This window comes from Pelophylax lessonae, assembly GCF_965119305.1.
Source record: "Pelophylax lessonae genome assembly, chromosome: 2".
Classification (NCBI taxonomy): Eukaryota; Metazoa; Chordata; class Amphibia; order Anura; family Ranidae; genus Pelophylax; species Pelophylax lessonae.
This window is the reverse complement of record NC_138769.1, coordinates 63,167,151-63,185,977: the sequence shown is the minus strand read 5'-3', so window position 1 is coordinate 63,185,977 and position 18,827 is coordinate 63,167,151. Positions and strand designations below refer to the sequence as shown.

Below are 18,827 nucleotides of genomic sequence, written 5' to 3'. Positions count from 1 at the left end.
ATGAGTAACAGAATATCCATAACAGGCTTGTGATACAGGTCATACCACTAAAAAAAAAAAAAAAGGAATTTCTGGTTTCCCTAATGGGAACAAACTGTGTCCGGATGAGGGCATGGCCAGTCATCACTCTTCAGTATGGCTCTTTTCTTTTACCTAAAGTATGTTGTGGTTTTTAAGACTCTTTACTTATGCCTTTACTAGAAAAAAGAAAACAAAAGTTTTAAAGGTTTAATTAATAAAGATAAAGATTACTTCTTGTTTGTGGGTAAGACTAAAATGTAAAGGTAAATTAAACCTTAAAACAGGGTTAACAAATTAGTGCATGTAAATACAACTTTTTTCTTTTGTAAAACTTAGCTAGTAATATTTTCTGCCCATTTAGTGTTTGGTTCTGTTCAGTTTTGTTTTACTGAAAGATAGCATGGGAGATACTAACTCAGTTTTGACTCTTGATAGTCCTAGTATGTGAAACTTAGAATTAGGGATAGAGCCTCAGATTATTCCTGCATCCGTGGTTATTCAAATCCTCTAAATGCCTATGAAGCTCTATCATTTATAAAGTCTGTGAGATCAGTGCAGTATGGATTTGGTCAATATGCTCTTCATGTCGTGTAGTGATTTTTTCTACCTCCTGTACACGGTCAGCCATGTCATGAAGCTCATTGCGGAGGTCAGCAATAGCTGCTGAAAAGGCTGCTGACAGGGTGTCCTTTATGTCTGTGGCTACTGCCAGTAAATCATGCAGGCTTAATGTGGAAGTTTGGGCTGGTGCTGCAGGGGCTGTAATTTCGCTTAACATTGTTTGTGTCTGGCTGCTTGGATGCTGCATATTGCTTAAATCCTGAGAGGAGGTTTGTGAGGTCTGTTTGGAGAAGGTGGTCATGCTCTGTGCCTGTGTCCAGAACATCTCCAGTATCTAGTGACTCAGCTGGGTGCCTGAGGTCTGCGGGGAATGGGATTGTGTTGCGGATTTCCGATTTCCTTTCTCCATGGCTAGCTGCTTCAGATCTACTCTCAGCAGGTGTTTTTTCCCCTCGTTCGGCCGGAGGTCTGGTTCTATGCGGCCATCTTCCTCCGAGGTTAGGACACGCCCACTACTTTTTTTTTATTAAATTAACCAATTTCTGTCTAGGGCAATTTTGACTAGACATGTTCTCATCGGAAAAATGTGGTTTCATTTTCGGATCCATTTGTTAAGTGAAGAATCCTTTTTTGGATGCATTCAATAATGGACCAATTTTTTTTTCTGAATTCATTTTGTATCTTTGGCATCCTTTCATTTCATTTGGAATAGCACTGGTTAATAAGAAGCGGGCAGCCACTCAGCCGCCACGTCTTTAACCACCATGTCTCATCTGCTGTCAGATTCCCTGCTGTCAGTAGAATGTAAACTAAAGAAAGACTGGCTTAAAAGCTAGAAAAAAAAAAGGTCTGGGTCTGGTATGGATTTAAAGGAGAACCCACGCTGAAATGTATAAAAAAATGGCTCGGAGTCCCCAAAAATTCATACTTGACTCTTATCTGAGCATGTAGCCTGACAAGCAAGCCCCCCCCCGAACATTAACAGACTCTCCACATAGAAGTGTGCTTTGGGGGTTGATGGGACAAGGGCCTCTTGTTTGGGGGTTTTTTTTGGCATCTGCCAATGGGGGGCTTATTGGAATCTGGAAGCCCCCTTTAATAAGTTGGCTCCCATATCCCACTTCCCCCCATGCAAATGAGTGGGGGATACACAGTACCCCTACTCATTCAACAAAAAATAGTGTGAAAAGTAAATACCCCCCCCCCAAAAAAAAAAAAAAAAAAAAAACATAAAAAAATGATTTCTTCTGAAGTAATCCAGCATCAATCACAATGAACACCAGCCACCAATCCCCACAGAAAAAATAAATAAATCCCGCCCTCACCGAACACGTCCGCTCCTGTGTCCCATTACACACCGGATGACAGGTAAACATGGGCTGGGTTATAGATGGCTGTCAGTCAATTTCCTTTTCTTTGCATTTTTTTTTGCTGATTTCATTTTAAAAACAAGGTTAGGAATAAAGAATACTTGAAAAAGATGGCAACAAATCTGGCCTACACAGCTAATAATGAGAATCCCAGTTTAGAGCTAGTGATCATCTGCCCTTTAGGAGCAGTCACAATTCAGGTGTACAACTCTTTAAGAGCAATCTGAACTTTAGTTAAATGGAACTTTCTCTGAACAGTATAATTACTTGAGGACCAGCCTGTAATACACCTTCACTACCAGACCAATCAATTTTCAGTGCTAATAGTTTAACTAACAAGCATCAATGTTCAAGAATATATTTTATATCATTTGGGACAGATAGAGATTTCTTTTGGTGGTATTTTAATATCGCACAGTTTTTATGATTTACTGTAATAAGGAAAAAAACACCCAAAATTACATGTTTTTGGAAAATAGACACCTGAAGATAATCTTATTTGGAATGCTGATGCTGATATCAAAGTTATTAAAACATGGAGACTGGTAATGGTGTACTTGGTAAATGAATGTATAGATCATACACAGAGGGAGGTGGCAGTGAAGAATTTAGGGACACTCTAAACATTTATCACCTTCACCTAGCTCACATAACTGAACAAGCTCCTCAGTGATTGGCTGAAGAGAATAAACCTTTATGGCTCAATTATTGGTTCTTTCCTCACTTCACTCACCACAGTCACCTCCTCAACTGTAACAGGCAGAAGCAATTAATACCCTGAGCTTAGTAAAAATCCTATAGAGCAAAAAAAAAAAAGGTAAACCAAACTTTGGCTAGCTACAATCTAGCTGTTAACCACTTGACCTCTAGAAGGTTTTACCCCCTTCATGACCAGGCCATTTTTGCTATTCAGCACTGTGCTAATTTAACTGCCAATTCCAAGGTCATGCAACACTGTACGCAAATGAAATCAATATCATTTTTTTCCAAACAAATAGAGCTTTATTTTGGTGGTGTTTGATCACCACTGTTTTTTTTTTTATTTTTTTACATATAAGCAAGAAATTTGAAAAAACAAAAACTTCCCAATATTTTCTACTTTCTGTTATAACACATATTGAATAAAAATCAAATTTCTTCATAAATTTAGGCCAAAATGTATTCTGATACATGTCTTTGGTAAAGAAAAAGAAAAATCCAATAAGTGTATATTAATTGGTTTGTGTGAAAGTTATAGAGTCTACAAACTATGGTATATTGTATATATTTCAAAATTGATCAGTTCTGATGTACTGATGGCCTATCTAATTTCTTGAGGTCCTAAAATGCAGAACAGTATGTAAACCCTTCAAATGACCCCTTTTTGGAAAATAGACAGTCTGACGTATGGAGAGTTTTTGAAGTTGTAATTTTTTTAATTTATTAGTAACTAGCATGTGATAACTATGACCACTCATAGTGATAACATGATATCCCAGCCTTTCATACTGGTTGGGACCTGTAAAGTTAATCTGCTGTGTCCGGTGGACACACCGGTCACAGGAGCGCCCATGCACAGCCGATGTACCTGTACATAACTGTGCCTGCCGCCCACTCACAGTATAATTACTGTGAGTGATTTGCAGGTGGTTAAAGACAACATAGAATAATTACTTTTTTGTTTTCTTATTTTGCCTTTTCACTCCCACCCCATCTGTGATTTTTTTTCTTTGGTTTGCAACTGCACAGTAGACTGCAGGTCAGATGCACCTGTCAGTGAACTCTAAATGATCTTAAAGCAGGACTAATGGCACAATCACCTTCGTTCCAACGGTCCAATGCCGGGTTCTTCTCCCCCCAGTTCTTCCAGGGGCTGATCTTCTACTGTTTTGATTGGCTGGTGCAGAATGACATCACTCATGTGCAGCTCAGTGTACATTCTGCAGCGGGTTGTGAACAGACAGGTAGGTGCACTTTATTGCGGAAGAGACATTGCCTTTAGGATTACTTTAAGAAGAAAACAAACTATAAGACATTACCTGGACTGTATTTAGCTGATTTAATATGAAGGTTTAGTTGGGCTTAAATCTTCTTTCTGAAACAGTAGGTAAAAATAATGGTAAACATTTAAATGGAGTAAACCATGGTGGCTCTATACGTATGAAAGTATTTAATGCTGCATTGGATTTAAGGCTGCTGCAAGACACAAAGAGAGACCACAAATGTATGATGTGCCCAGAGTTTATAGGCTTTATTGGACTGAATGCTATCTTTGTTTGCAGGTCAATAAGGAAGATATTGGAGAAGTGTTCTGTCGCTGGTTTTATAAGGACATGCTTCCTCAACTTGAACATTTGATAATTATAGGTGATTGGGCAGCTACAGTTTTCTTTGACAATGTAACTATCCACTGTATCTGTACTATAGGTGAAAATAAAAACATACAAGGTGAAGGATCTGATACGGCTAGCTGGATATTTTCAGATCTCATAAGACATAAAAGACTAAGATTTAACTATAATACTCATGGAGGAATAAGGAGCAATCTTAACAACCATGGCATACTAACTGTGGAAGTATCTGGAACTGTTTACAAGGAGCGATCACATGAAGGGCTGTTTAAACACACATATAAATTAACTAAACATCCAGACAATGGCAATTTCAAAATTGCTAATGCTGATCTCAGAATAGATAAAAAACAATATATACAGGTTTGAGGAATATTCTGGATTTCTGCAGTAATGGCTCATAAAATGTCAACTTTTATTCATCTAGGCCTGCCTTTTTCAACCAGGATGCCTTGGCAAAATGCCTACAAATTGCCCTAAAATTGTATACAAGCCAGTGGGTGGATGAAACCTGCCTTTTAGTTACACAAAGCCACAGGTTTTAATTTTACACCATTACGACCTTCTAGCTGCCAACCTCCTAATGACCAATGACCTTTTCAGTTGATAAGGAGGATGTCAGTTGCCGGCATGCCATCCTTGTTTGAACCTCCCTTGCCTCTCATTAGCTAAGTGATGGAAAAAAACTGAGGGAGATAAGAAACATTGGAATGCTAGTCAGTACCAGTTTGCAAAAGTGTATTTGCTTTAGAAGAATAAATCACCTTTAACATTGGTTGTCCTACCTGCATTATTTAAAACTATCGAAATAGTTTTTATATTTTAGAATGGGGTGCCTTAAGACTGTCCATACCAGCATACACAAAATTGTACATTGTTGTATATATTTAAAAAGATTTAAAGAAAAGCATGATGAATCATGATTGTGTGGGTATACAAACAAAAGATTAGTATATATGGTTCCCTATATAGTTTAAAGAGAAACAGGCTTCCTTTTTAGGGCATTTTATGCCACCTTCTGATACTTACCCTTACCATGCTCTCCAGCCATTCCATTCATCTGTCTAAGCCCTTGGGAATACTTGGTACTTCCAGAACGGAATCATGTGACCTTCCTCTCTTCTTCCCAGGGTGCAGTGGTCAGTCTTAAAGCCCTGGCAGAAATACAGAGGGGCAGGGTAGTAAGAGAAGGTAATGATCAGGGAGTGGGGTACTCTAACAAGAGAGCCTGATACTTTGTCCTGAATAAACAATTTATTTGATTTTTTTTAGCTTTCTCTTTCAAGGATTAGTGGAGTTAGAAGTGGGAGGTCAGACGTGCTGTTCTGCAAGCTTTCCAACACATTCTGTATCCTGAGTGTACAGAACAGTTTTATTTGCCACTTCTACTGTGAACACCAGCACTGACTGCTGTTTAGAACTTCTTCTACTTCCAGCTCATCTGCTTAGTAGTGAAAATTAGCAGGCTGAAGGAAAAAGAAAAACAAAGAGCTTGGGAGGAGATACTGAACTAAAAATCTCATGTTACTACAGTGATCTCCCCACTGAGCTATTGTGTTCTGGCAGGGGGAGGCCCTCCCTTCCAGCCAGAACACACCGGTCAGCGCTGTCAGCCATTGGCTGAAAATGCGGATCGGATGCTGAATGGCAGACCTTTTTTGGTCATGCCCCTTCGACAGACGTCTGGCCGGCCTACGTCGGAGCGGCTGCTGTACGTACAGGCCGAATGTCGGCCGGTTCAATAGGAACCGTCTGATATTTGACCCATGTGTACGGGGCTTTACTTTTGAATACCTAGAACATTCTGCCATTTTACCCAGCCCTGAAGAAGGATTGTGTGACACCCGAAATGTTAAATGTCTTTTGCCCTGCTTGAACAATAAAAGACTTTAGACCCCTAATGATTTTCCATTTGGTGCTCTCTATTACATTGCATAAACCTACATTTAAAAGTCCACAGTTAATGTTCCTTATTTAGGGAACAATTGTCCTTCACAGTAAACAGTGACTCTGGGTAAATTCATAGCAAGCTCCATGACTGCTCCCATCTAATCCTCACAGTTCCAGTGAGGCTGTGTACAACATATATACACATATGCTATAGAAAGAAATGGCGCCTCTAGGAGAATTGGCAGAGAAATTAATCATTTTAGCAGTAATTCAAAAAATGTGCTTGCCTAAATTGAATGCAGGGACCAACACCATACAATTTCTCATGGCTATAGTACTTACAGTGACGGTATATACAATAAGCCAAGATACACAATAATGATATAATAATATACTCTTAGAGGTGCCATTTTTTCTTTTCTATTTATGTATAACCCTGCATTTAGGTCTAATGTAAATAACACAGGGTTGTTATGATAATGGCTACTCAGAAACCGAGTTTAGGCAGTTATTAGTGAACTAGACATTAAGCCCGTTAAATTAACGGGCGCTAGAACATATGTGGTCAAACATTTGTAAAAATGGATTTTTGTAAAATCTTACCGTAAAATCCTTTTCTCTTAAGCTCATTGACAGACGCAGTCTTCTTGATTAATATCAAATAGGGTTATGCTGCCCTCTACAGGAGTAGGACTAGGCAGAAGGAAAACGTTCTGGCCACACCTTAGGGGCAGTCCCAGAGGGTATATCCTCTCTCTCTCTGCTCCAGGAAGTCAGTTATGTCACAAAGCAGTGTTAGAGAATTTAACCCAACCCAACTTAAAAACAGAGGGCGGGTACTGCGTCTGTCAATGAGCTTAAGAGAAAAGGATTTTACGGTAAGATTTTACAAAAATCCATTTTTCTCTGTCGCTCATTGACAGATGCAGTCTTCTTGATTAATATCAAATAGGGACGTCCCAAAGCAGTGCCACAAATGAGGGGTGGGATAACAGAAATCAAATTTTAAATCCAGAAGGCCCAACCGGTGCCAACTAGAAGTCTTAAAGGCTCATCAAACCAAAGGATGAGACTCAACTGAAAATCCAACTGAAAAAAAACCCTTGAGGTAGACCAACGATCTCCTCAAATTGCGGCCTACAGAACCTTGCGGCCAAAAGAGGCATCCGCCGATGCCATCACATCAACTTTATAAAATTTTGTAAAGGTATGAACCGACGACCCGACGACCAGGTAGCCGCCTTGCAAACCTGGACCACTGACGCCTGATGGCGGAAGGCCCAGGAAGCACTAAGCGCCCGAGTGGAGTGCGCCTTAACAGGGAACGTAGGATTCCGACCCTTAATAGAATAAGCCTGTACCACCGTCTGTCTGATCCATTTGGAGATAGTCGCGGCAGATGCAGGCAGCCCCTTTTTGGGGCCATCCGTGATCACAAAAAGTGAATCCGTTTTACGAAACGAGTCCGTAGTTTTCAGGTATACCCTGATTGCCCGAACCACATCCAAGGAATGTAACGCAAACTCCCAAGGATGACTGGGCTTAGGACATAGGGAAGGCAATACAATGACCTCATTCAGATGAAACTCTGAAACCACTTTAGGAAGAAAGGATGGATTCGGACGAAGAACAACCTTATCCCTATGAACCACCAGATATGGGGAACGACAAGATAATGCGGCCAGTTCTGACACCCTGCGTGCAGAAGTGATAGCCACCAAGAAGGCCACCTTCTGGGATAACGTAAGCAAGGGAATCTCCCTAATATCTTCAAAGGGAGGTTTCTGAAGAACCGACAACACTAAATTAAGATCACAGGGTGGTAAGGGTGCGCGCACTGGCGGAGCCAGGTGTCGCACCCCCTGGATGAAATTCCTCACCAAGGAATGAGTGGCCAAAGGTTTCTGAAAGAAGATTGCTAATGCTGAAACCTGACCCTTGATAGTGTTCAAGGACAATTTCTGCTCAACTACCTGTTGCAGAAAGGCCAAGATTCGGGTCACCGAATAGGTACGTGGGGGAAATCCAAGAGATTCACACAACGCAATATAAGACCTCCATGTGCGATAATAGACTTTGCTGGAAGTCGCTTTCCTTGCTTTAATTAGAGTAGGAATAACTGAAGCTGACAAACCCTTGTCCTTCAGTACCTGAGTCTCAATGGCCAGGCCGTTGAAGCCAGCTATTGTAAAGCAAGATGGAAGATCCGTCCGTGAGACAGCAGATCCTCCTTGAGAAGAAGTCTCCAAGGAGCGTCCGCGACTAGCCTCACAGAGTCAACGTCCGAGGCTCGACGAGGTCCGTCCGAGGTTACCAGGATAACTGGAATTCCCTCCACCTCTATTCTGCGAGGAAGTTCCCACAGAAACTTGAGAGGATGGAAAGCATACCGTAGCTGATACTGCCCCAACAGGGCGATCAGCGCGCCTTTTGCATCCACTAGAGGATCGCGGGCGCGTGCAACAAACCTCCGCACCTTCCTGTTGAGCCGAGATGCCAACAGATCCACATCCAGGGTGCCCCAATGAAGGCACAGCTGGTGAAATACCCCTGGATGAAGGGACCCTACCCCTTAATCCAAAGTCTGATGGATGAGATAATCTGCCTGCCAATCCTCTAGGTGATTGACCTAAGCCACAGCCGTGGCATTGTCCAACTGGATGCGAACTGGGCTGCCCTGGAGCTGCTTGGTCCAGTAAATCAGACACAGTCTGATCATTCTCAGTTCCCACACATTTATCTGAAACCTGGATACTATTGGAAGGAGTGACTTCCCCTGGGTGAGCATTGGAGACCGAAGCCACCAGACCAGAGACTCCCTGGTCCGCTCGCTCAACCGGATCCGATTGTCCAGGGAATCAGGATCCCGATTCCATTAGAAAAGAATCTCCCTTAGAAGAATTCTCCTGGAGGGAACTGGAAATGATCTTTGAAAAAGGTGAAGAAAACGTTCTGCTCAAGGAACGGAACTACCGCTCCCTGTAGCATACGAATGTTGGAAGGGAAGAATCGCACCGGTAGAAGGGATCGAAACTCGATCTTGAATCCCGACCGTACGACCTCCTGAACCCCTTTGTCCGAGATTCAGGAAAGTCATGGATCTGGAAACTGGTGAAGACGTCCCCCCACCCCAGAGATGGGTGGGGGCGTACCTTCAGGCTGTATTGGTTTTATCTTCAGGTTTGGCTGAGCCGGACTTTTGTTTCCCCGACCAGCGTCCTTTAAAACCCCCTGAAGGAGCTTTGCCCTTCTCGCTCGCCCCAGCGGAGCGAACAAACCTTTTATGAGCGGAAAAGGAAGGTCCTCGTCTGTTACGAGGTCCTTTACCCTTAGCAGTTTGTGGCAAAAAAGCGCTTTTACCCCCAGTGAGATCCTTTATAATCTCATCTAGGGTGGCCCCAAACAGGCGATCCCCCTGAAAAGGGAGATTAGCCAAGGCTTTCTTGGAACCTTGATCCGCCGACCAGCACTTTAACCACAACACGCGTCTGAGGACTACTGCTGACATCGACGCATGCCCTAACAAGGGAGTTGCGTCCAAAGCGGCGTCACAGATGAACTGTAGTCCCTGTATGATCTGCTCCATCAAATCGGATGCTGCCGGGGGGATACCTCTCCCCTTTAAGTCACGGCATAACAACTTGGCCCATTCTGTCAATGTTTGTGAAACTAAACCAATGGGCACCACTGGCCTAAAGGCTGATCCTATCAGGGAAAAAACAGAGCGGGATTCGGCTTCCACCTTCCGATCCACCGGATCCTTAAAGGACAGCGCGTCCTCCAACGGGATAACAGTGGCTTTATTTAATCTGGAAATCGGTGGGTCCACCACTGTTGATACCGTCCATTTTTTAATGAGTGATTCCTCAAACGGATAGCGCCTAGCAATGCGTTTGGAAATAGCAAGAGTTCGTTTGGGATGATCCCATTCCTCCTTAATCTTATTACCAAAGCATTTGGGTAAGGGAAAAACCTTCACCATCTTGGTAGGCTTACTAGTACCAAAGGGAATTTCCATCTCGGTTACCTCTGCCGGTGTAACCTCCAATCTTAAGGTTTCCCGGACAGCCACAACTAGTGCGTCACCAACGCTTCTTCTTGCGCTATGGCGGAGGCAGAAACGTCCTCTTCACTGTCTGAGGAGACATTACCCCTAACTAGACTAAAACTGACTTCCTGGAGCAGAGTGAGAGAGGATATACCCTCTGGGACTGCCCCTAAGGTGTGGCCAGAACGTTTTCCTTCTGCCTAGTCCTACTCCTGTAGAGGGCAGCATAACCCTATTTGATATTAATCAAGAAGACTGCGTCTGTCAATGAGCGACAGAGAAAAACAGACTTGTTCCAGTTAAGCAAGAGCCTGCGTCCCTGTTGCCCTAGCAACGTTGAGGACATGCGCAGAGCTGACTGAGCGGCTCTGGCTTATCTCGTTCTTTTTTTCTAACAACGCGAGAGCCGCATGACGTAGCCAGCTCTGCGCATAGCGGCCCTAGCAACATCGGGGACACGCGCAGAGCTGACCGAGCGGCTCTCGCGTGACATCGCTTGCCCGCCGCCACTTGTAACACCCGCTGCCACTTAGCAGTAAGTCCGCGCGAGCGCACATCCGTCGCGTGCCCGCGCACACCCGTCGCTTCAACAGTTTCGCCCGGTGTTTTATCAGATTTCCCTATCTACATAATTTCCGATTGAGATCAGCTGCGGATTCATCATGCAGCAGCTTGTACCTGCGTCACACGTCCTATTGGGCATGCGCAGAATAGGTAGGGAATTATGATAGCATCGTAAGGGGTCAGACAAAAGTCCTAGTGTGCATGCACCGGCGCATGCGCACCAACGGGTCGGGCAGCAGGATCTCTGATAACAAACATCCATCCAATCTCCATGGCACACACTGCGCTGACCCGACACTGCACCGACCCGACAATCCGATCCCCATGCCCCACACTGCGCCGACCTGACAATGAGACAGTGGGCGTGCGTGTGTGGGTAGGGAATAGGATTGTCCGATTGGCGCAGTGTGTGCCATGGAGATGGGATGCATGTTTGTTATAAGAGATGGCGCTGCCCAATCCGTTGGTGCGCATGCCCCTGCTCATGCGCAGTAGAACTTGTGCCTCAGCCCTTACGATGTTATCAAAATTCCCTACCTATTCTGCCAATGTTCCCTCTAATTTTTTACTGTGCTGAGCAAGTAAAAAATTTTCTGAGCGCAAACCTTTAGATTGAGCAATTGGGGGGGGGGGGGGCGTCAATGCAGAGTGCCCACAGCAATGCCCCCAATCGCAGAGTGCCCACAGCGATGCCCCCAATCCGTTCAGTCCCTAGCTTCCCGCGTCTCCTCAGTCCTCCCGGCGCCTCCTCCGGGTGTCCGTCATCCTGGGCGCCCCGTGCAGGCCCGATCCCCGGCCTCTCCTAAAGGCCGCAGTCTCCGCACTCCGGGGGGTGGCAGTCTCCACAGATCGGAACGCCACCCCCAGCCAGGGCCTGCGGATGTTGAAAGGTGGGCGGGGATCCGCTCGAATACACGCCCACCCAACGCCGCCCAGTGTTCTCTGCGTCCCAATCCCAACGGTTGTCCGTGGTGCACATGCGCTGTAGCGCAATCCACGGACACAGGGACGGACTCGGGACACTTGTGTTTTATTATTATAGATTACATGTAAAAGGCTCGATTCACACCTATGCATGTTGCTTTTGAGCATTTCTGTAGTGCTTTTTTCTGTGCCTTCCACATTTTTTTACCGCATTTTTGCTGTAATTTAACAGAGATTTGCATTTTTATGCATTTTTTTTAGGGGGAAAATGTGTTGTTGGGCAGATTTAAAAACGCGAAATGCAAATCGCTGCAAAATCACGCATGAAATACTTTTCTGCAGCTTCTCCATTGTAGTCTATTATACCAAAAGTGCAAAAAAAGCAACATTTTGTATTTAAGAAAAGCCCCAAACCATTTTCAGAAATGCAGAGGCACAAAAATGCATTGATGTGAATGTGTTCTATAGGAACTCATGCTTAAAGCATTTCCTGCGTTTCTGCAAAAAGCAAAAAAGCATGAAAAAACGCATAGGTGTGAATAGAGCCTAAGACTTTGGGTAGCCTTTTATCTCATATTTTTAGCTCTATAAATATTCCTCAGACAAAGTAATAATGACACGTATTTGAGTAAATGACAATATTTTTTAGGTGAGTCTCCAAAATTATATATAAAAAAAAAAAAAATGTGCTAAAAATGTTTAGATTCTTGAAAACAAAACAGTTTTGGCTCTTAATGTATAGTAGGTTTTGTTTAAACAGACTGTTTCAGATCGATCAAAGCATTTCAGTGGGAATGAGGTCAGTACTTTGACCGCTAAACAGTGTTTGAGTGATGCTGTTGCAGCTAAATTGTCTTAGTTTTTGGATCATATACATGTTCCCTGATCCCACTTCATTTGAGTTTTAGGTAATATTTAGACACCTTAGAAGGAATTACTAAGACTGGAGCAGCCAGAATCTGGAGCAGCTGTGCATGGCAACCAATCAGCTTCTATTTTCAGATTGTTTATTTAAAGTGTTACTAAACCCATAACAGTAAAATCAGTCTGTATATGCAGTAAAGCATGCTTGTTATACCCACTGTGGAACCTAAGTGGTAATCCTCCACATTGTGTAAAAAGGCGGTTTGATCCTGTCTTCTCTGATCCTCTCCTTTTCCCACTGTCCCCAATCCTTCCCCTGAAAAAAGAACATTTGGATTCACTCTGCACATGCTCAGTTTTGTGTGCATTGCTAGAAAAGGGTGCATGTGATCAGCACAGGGCCAATCAGCACTGTCCAGACAGAGGGTCAGGGGTTCTGCAGCCTCATATGACAGTCAGAGTAACTCTTTCATTGCTCTCATGAATCTAATAAAGCCTATAAACGTACTGTAACCCCCCACCTTCTTAATGCAGCTAAATCCTGGATTTCTCTGTATTGAAGGAAACAGGATATCCCTTCACTGAAAAGGTGGTGCCAGTCTGTAGTCCATATCTATGCAATGGAAGATCTTACTGTGAAGCCCGTAATGCACATTCCACTTTCACCAAGATCTGAGCATGTTGGTTTGATTTTAAGTCCACTCCTGCAGGAATAATGTCCACTGAGTAGTCCTATTTTTAACATATCACTTCAGCAAATGGATGTGATTTCCTGCTACTGATAGCCTCTTTCCACCTTTCACTCTTGGTTAATATTTTTTTTTCCAAAAAAAGCTTTATTGAAAAGTGAGTATTAGAAAATTATACAATACAACAGCAAAACCAGGCCGATCAACCTTCTTGGTGGTTTCAAAATGTGGTACAAAGCTCATGTACACTAGTAACATCAATATTTCAACAATGTAGAGTAGAAATAAAAATAAAAGTTTCTTGCCTTAGGTGTCACTGTAAAGCGAGTTCAATAGGGGTGATCCTGAGTAGAGGTACAACAATGATTAGTGGTGTGAAAGCTCTAAGGAAAAAAGAGCTATTATAATAATATGTTAGTCGTACGTGAGTTGTTGTGCGGGAGGTTTTCCATATAGGAACGAGAAAGATATCTAATAGTGTAATGGGAAGCATATGTCCAGCATGTACTCCCCTATGGGGAGTGGGAGAAGGGAGGGATGGGATTAGGGGAGGAGGGGAAGTGTTAATGTGGGCTTTGTTAAGGTGTTAGGCTGAGTCCCAATGAAACTGTAGTGGTAATACGAGAAAAGGAGCATTGTTTGAGGTCAAGAGTTAATTTGGGTTTGTTAGGCTCATTATAGTGGAATAAGTGATAGTAATCTTAAAAGAAATCCAGGGGTTCCATGTTTTTTGCGTATTAATTCGGTTTGTCATGTGCGATTGCAATTAATTCTTCCATCTCAGATCATTTTTCAATTTGTGTGAACCATTCTTTGATAGAGGGAGGAGCGGTAGTTCCCCAGTGTCTGGGGACACAAAGTTTAGCCGCATTGATTAAGAACATGGTCAAAGATTTGCAGTGTGTGTGTGTGTCCAGTGTTAAGTTGTAGAAATGTGGTGGGAGACAAGTAAATTGCTTTCCTAGTGATGTCAGTAATCAAGGAATTAATTTGTTTCTAGAAATTTTCTATCGGGGGCAAGCCCACATAATGTGGTAAAGGTCCCCTTGATTCATGTGACATCTCCAGCACTGATTGGTACTTGATAGATATGCTTTATGTAACATAGTGGGTGTGCGGTACCAGCGAGACAAGAGTTTTTAGTTGTTCTCCTGTGTAGAGACGTTGACAGATCCCTTGTGAGCCGCATGGAAAATGGATTGCCAATGATTTTCAGTGAGAGATATCTGGAGATCAGAAGGCCATGCTTTACAGAAAAGACTGTCTTTTACCTTGGTATCTTTCCATAGTATAGAGCAGTGATGGCGAACCTTGGCACCCCAGATGTTTTGGAACTACATTTCCCATGATGCTCAACAACACTGCAGAGTGCATGAGCATCATGGGAAATGTAGTTCCAAAACATCTGGGGTGCCAAGGTTCGCCATCACTGGTATAGAGTATAGTTTTGATATCAAGTGTGATTGGGGGGTGGAATCACAGCAGAGTTTCTCAAAAGGTGTTAAGGAAATTGGTTTAGCAAGATCTTGGGATATGCTTGTTATAAAGTGACGTGTTTGAACATAGTCCCAGAAGGACACATTGGCTGTTGAGGGAAGTTGTTTCAGAGCTTCGTAATTGAGGATTTTGTCTTGACATAGAAAGTGATATAGTCTCAATGTTTTATTCACTAAGGAGTGATAAAGGTGTTGTCCTGTCAGGCCAGGTGGGAAAGCTGGGTTGTTTAGAATTGGGGATAGGGGCCCAGGGATGGAAGATACGTTGAGCTTGGAGTAAATGTGGTTAAAACATTTAAGAGTGGGTGAGTTAACAATTCCTGTGGAAGATCTTTAGGTTTAATCCAAGGCGTAACAGCTAGGGGAATTTGAGAGAAGGAATTTTCAAGCGAAATCCAAAGTTTTGACGTGTGTGCCATTCTACTACACGTTGTAGGTGACAGGCTTGGTAGTATCTAAACAGATCTGGAAGCCCTATTCCACTCTTAAGTTTTGGTTTTGTAAGCTGCGCAAGATTTACTCTTGGTGGTTTACGGGCCTAGGTGAAGAGTCTACAAAAATTTGCAAATTTTTTGGAGGAGGGATAGTGGCAGGTGAATGGGGAGGGTTTGGAAGAAATACAGAAATCTAGGCAGGACATTCATTTGGTGAAGTAATGGTGTAACATTTTTATCAATGAGGGTGTTTAATTTGGATGGGAGTTGTATACCTAAATAAGTTGTTGCGTCTGATGTCTATTTAAAGGGGAAGTTCTTTTTACAGAGGTCAAATTGTGTTTCAGGCAAAGAAATGTTTAAGGCTTGGGATTTTGAGTAATTTATTTTGAGATTGGATATGGATTTGTATAAAGTTAGTTCCTGAAGGAGATTTGGTAAAGAAATATGGGGATTAGTCAGAAAGAGAAGTACATCATCAGCGAAGGCTGCTATTTTGTATTGGCGGGTTCCAATGAAAATTCCTTGGATATTGTCATTAGCCCAAATAGAGCGCAGGAGAGGTTCCAAAGTTAGTATAAAGAGTATCGGAGAGAGGGGGCATCCCTGTCGGGTTCAATTTGTGATCTGGAAGGCATTTGACAGGAGGCCGTTAACCCTTACCTTGGCTGATGAGTTGCTATATAATGCTATAATAAAACCAAGTAGTCTATTGTCAAGGCCTAGAGAAGTTAGTACTGCTTTAAGATAGTCCCAGGCCTGCCTGTTGAACACCTTCTCAGCATCTAGGGATAAGAAGAATTCTGGTAGTTTGTTTTTTGTTAGGTAATGGTGGATATTTATTGCCTTAATGGTGTTGTCCCTCGCTTCCCTCCCAGGGACAAAACCTACTTGATCAGTCGAGAGTAGAGAGGGGACAAAGGGAAGCAATCTATTGGCCATCTATTGGCCAGAATTTTTGCGTACATATTTAGATCAACATTTAGGAGGGAAATCGGACGGCTTGGTTAATATTTTAATGTACTCTGGTCTGGGATCTTGATACATGGCACAACCCTACACTCCTCTCTCTTTTCTTTACCCTCTCTTTCCTCCTCCACCCTTTACCTCTCCCCCCCACCCCCTCCTTTTTTTCCCTCTACGGCTCTTCCCTCTCATGTTTTGATATAGAGCAAAATTACTTGAGATAACTGTGGCGAGACCAACCTCGCCACATTGCATTGGAGGAGCCTGGTTGCCCGCCTGCTGCCTTTGGATTATGGACCGGCAGCTAAAGGGTTAATTTTACGGTGCAGAAGGATTTATTTCTCCCTTTCTGCACAGCCGTTCGGTAGATTATATCTACCGAACAAACAGCCCCTGGTTCTAATTCGTATGGATTTGGTGAATGCAGGGTGACCAGGAGGGTGTTGAACACTGAAAATATGGTTTGGACTACTACAAATGGGACAGTCATATTCAGGAAAAATGTATCCCTTGTAATATGAAGATTTTTGTTCCCATTTGCCATGAGGTCTCTGAACAGGAAGTCAACTCCTAATATGGTCATTACAGGAAGTTCTGAGGAGACGGGCTGTCTAAGGTGGCTCCCCATTCACCTATTGTCAGGTGTGCTAATGACCTCACCTGTTGTCTGCTAAGGGAGGTATTGACACTCAGAGTAATGTGTATTGAGGGCTCGTTAGGGAACCATTGTTCTGTGTCTGACTATTGTGTACATTGATTGCCCCCTGGGGCTTCTGTCTCCTTGCATTGGTCAAAGCTATCTGACCAATCCCTGTTGACTCATTTTCAATTCCTCATTTGCATGGCTAAAAGAGGACCTGAATGGGAACTGCAGGTACTGTGCAATTGACCAATGGGAAAGTGGTTGTTGGGGGAAGGATGTTCCAATTTCTGTATAAAAGTGTGCTGTGTTCTTCCAATAAATGTTGTTCTTGTTTTACCCTCAACTCGGAGCTTTGTCTCGTTTTTGGAGGGAGATTTATTATACAGAAAACCGTTCAATTGTTTGGGTCCCTCTTTGGATGATCATTTGTATGCTGGTGTGCTACAGGGGTAATTCGTACATGCTGCAAAGGTGGTACATCCACTAAACTGTGGTTTCATTCCTTTTTACGCTGAGGTTCGTAACAATTGGTGGCAGTGGTGGGATCGTTCTCACAGCCAGAAGGACAGCTACAGGAGGCACCATTCCGTGGATTTACAAGTTGGGGGCAACGCATGTCTCAGTACAGCGACCCTTAAAGCAACAGGATGGAACCAGCAGTGGAGTACAGATACTCTCTGAGAGAATATGACCGTATGGTGTGGTTACGGCTGAACTTCTTCGGACCCAATCCACTGGAGAGATCCAAGCGGTTCGTGAAGAACTTAGTGTTCGGGACTCTGCTAGACAGGGCAGAGAGAGAGGGCCAGCTGGCACGTTGGGAGGAACTCCAGTGGCAGGTACAGTTAAGGGAAGAGGAGAACCCAGTCTCCATTCCCCAGCAGCAGTGTAAAGTGCAGGGAGAGGAGAGCAGCGTCCTCCCTCCCCAGCGGCAGGCATAGTTACAGGGGGCAAAGGTAGTTGTTGCTGCCCCCCAGCAGCAGATTTATATGCCGGGAAGGCAGTGTGAAGTACAGGGAGAGGAGAGCAGTGTCCTCCCTCCCCAGCGGCAGCATGATATTTTGGGAATTGGGAGCCCAGTCTCCATTCCCCAGCGGCAGTGTGATGTGCCGGGAATTGGGAGCCCAGTCTCCATTCCCCAGCGCGAGATACAGCAGGGAATTGGGAGCCCAGTCTCCATTCCCCAGCGGCAGAGTATCCTACAGGGAATAGAGAGCCCAGTCTCCTTTCCCCAGCAGCAGGACTCTGTGTTGGGAGGAGAGAAAGTCGGTCTCCCTCCGCAAAGACTGGAAGTATGTATGGGAGAGGAGATTGTTGCCACCTCTCCCCAGCGGCGGATCAATGATGGGCAGAGTGTTCTATCGGGAGAGGAGCTTGTTACCCCCTCTCCCCAGCGGCAGCTTAATGTACCAGGGGGAGACTGTAAGCCCCCCACCGGTGCAGATGGGACCGTGGTCTCTGCACTTACCACACAGGGGGTAGGGATGGGCGGTCCTACCCCCGCCAAGACAGAGCTGTGTATCCAAGGGGGAGACAACCGGTCTCCCCATTCCGCAGCAGAGCTATGCACCTAAGGGGGAGACAGTCCGTCTCCAGCAACCAGGCCCCAACCAGACTACTCCGGTGGTAGTGCTGGCACCAGGACAGAGTACCGCTGGTCTCTGCCCACTCAGCAACCCACCAAGGCAGCCTACCAGTCCCCTACACAGCCGTGGTGAGGCACCTGGACATGGACAAGTTTCTCCTCTACCCAGGTGTAGTGACCATTTATTGTGGGTGGGCTGTACTGTTTTTTCTGCTTTGTGGGTGGGCTGCTGGACTAACGAGGGCACTGACCGGCAGGAGGTCAGGTACCCTGTTAGTCTTTTTGGAAAGGGGGAGAGAAATTGTTACGAACCTCAGCGTAAAAAGGAATGAAACCTCCGTTTAGTGGATGTACCACCTTTGCAGCATGTACGAATTACCCCTGTAGCACACCAGCATACGAATGATCATCCAAAGAGGGCCCCAAACAATTGAACGGTTTT

The 18,827-nt window shown here is 44.1% G+C and overlaps 1 pseudogene across 1 annotated transcript in view; it reads left to right on the top strand.

Moving 5' to 3' along the window:
• Positions 1-4,651, top strand: part of LOC309547954 (uncharacterized protein C3orf38 homolog) — a 96,612-nt pseudogene extending 91,961 nt beyond the window's left edge. Inside the window, exon 7 of the transcript XR_014226155.1 lies at positions 4,214-4,651. The product of XR_014226155.1 is annotated as an uncharacterized protein C3orf38 homolog (transcript). The remainder of the gene's footprint in view (positions 1-4,213) is intronic.
• Positions 4,652-18,827: the final 14,176 nt, after the last annotated feature.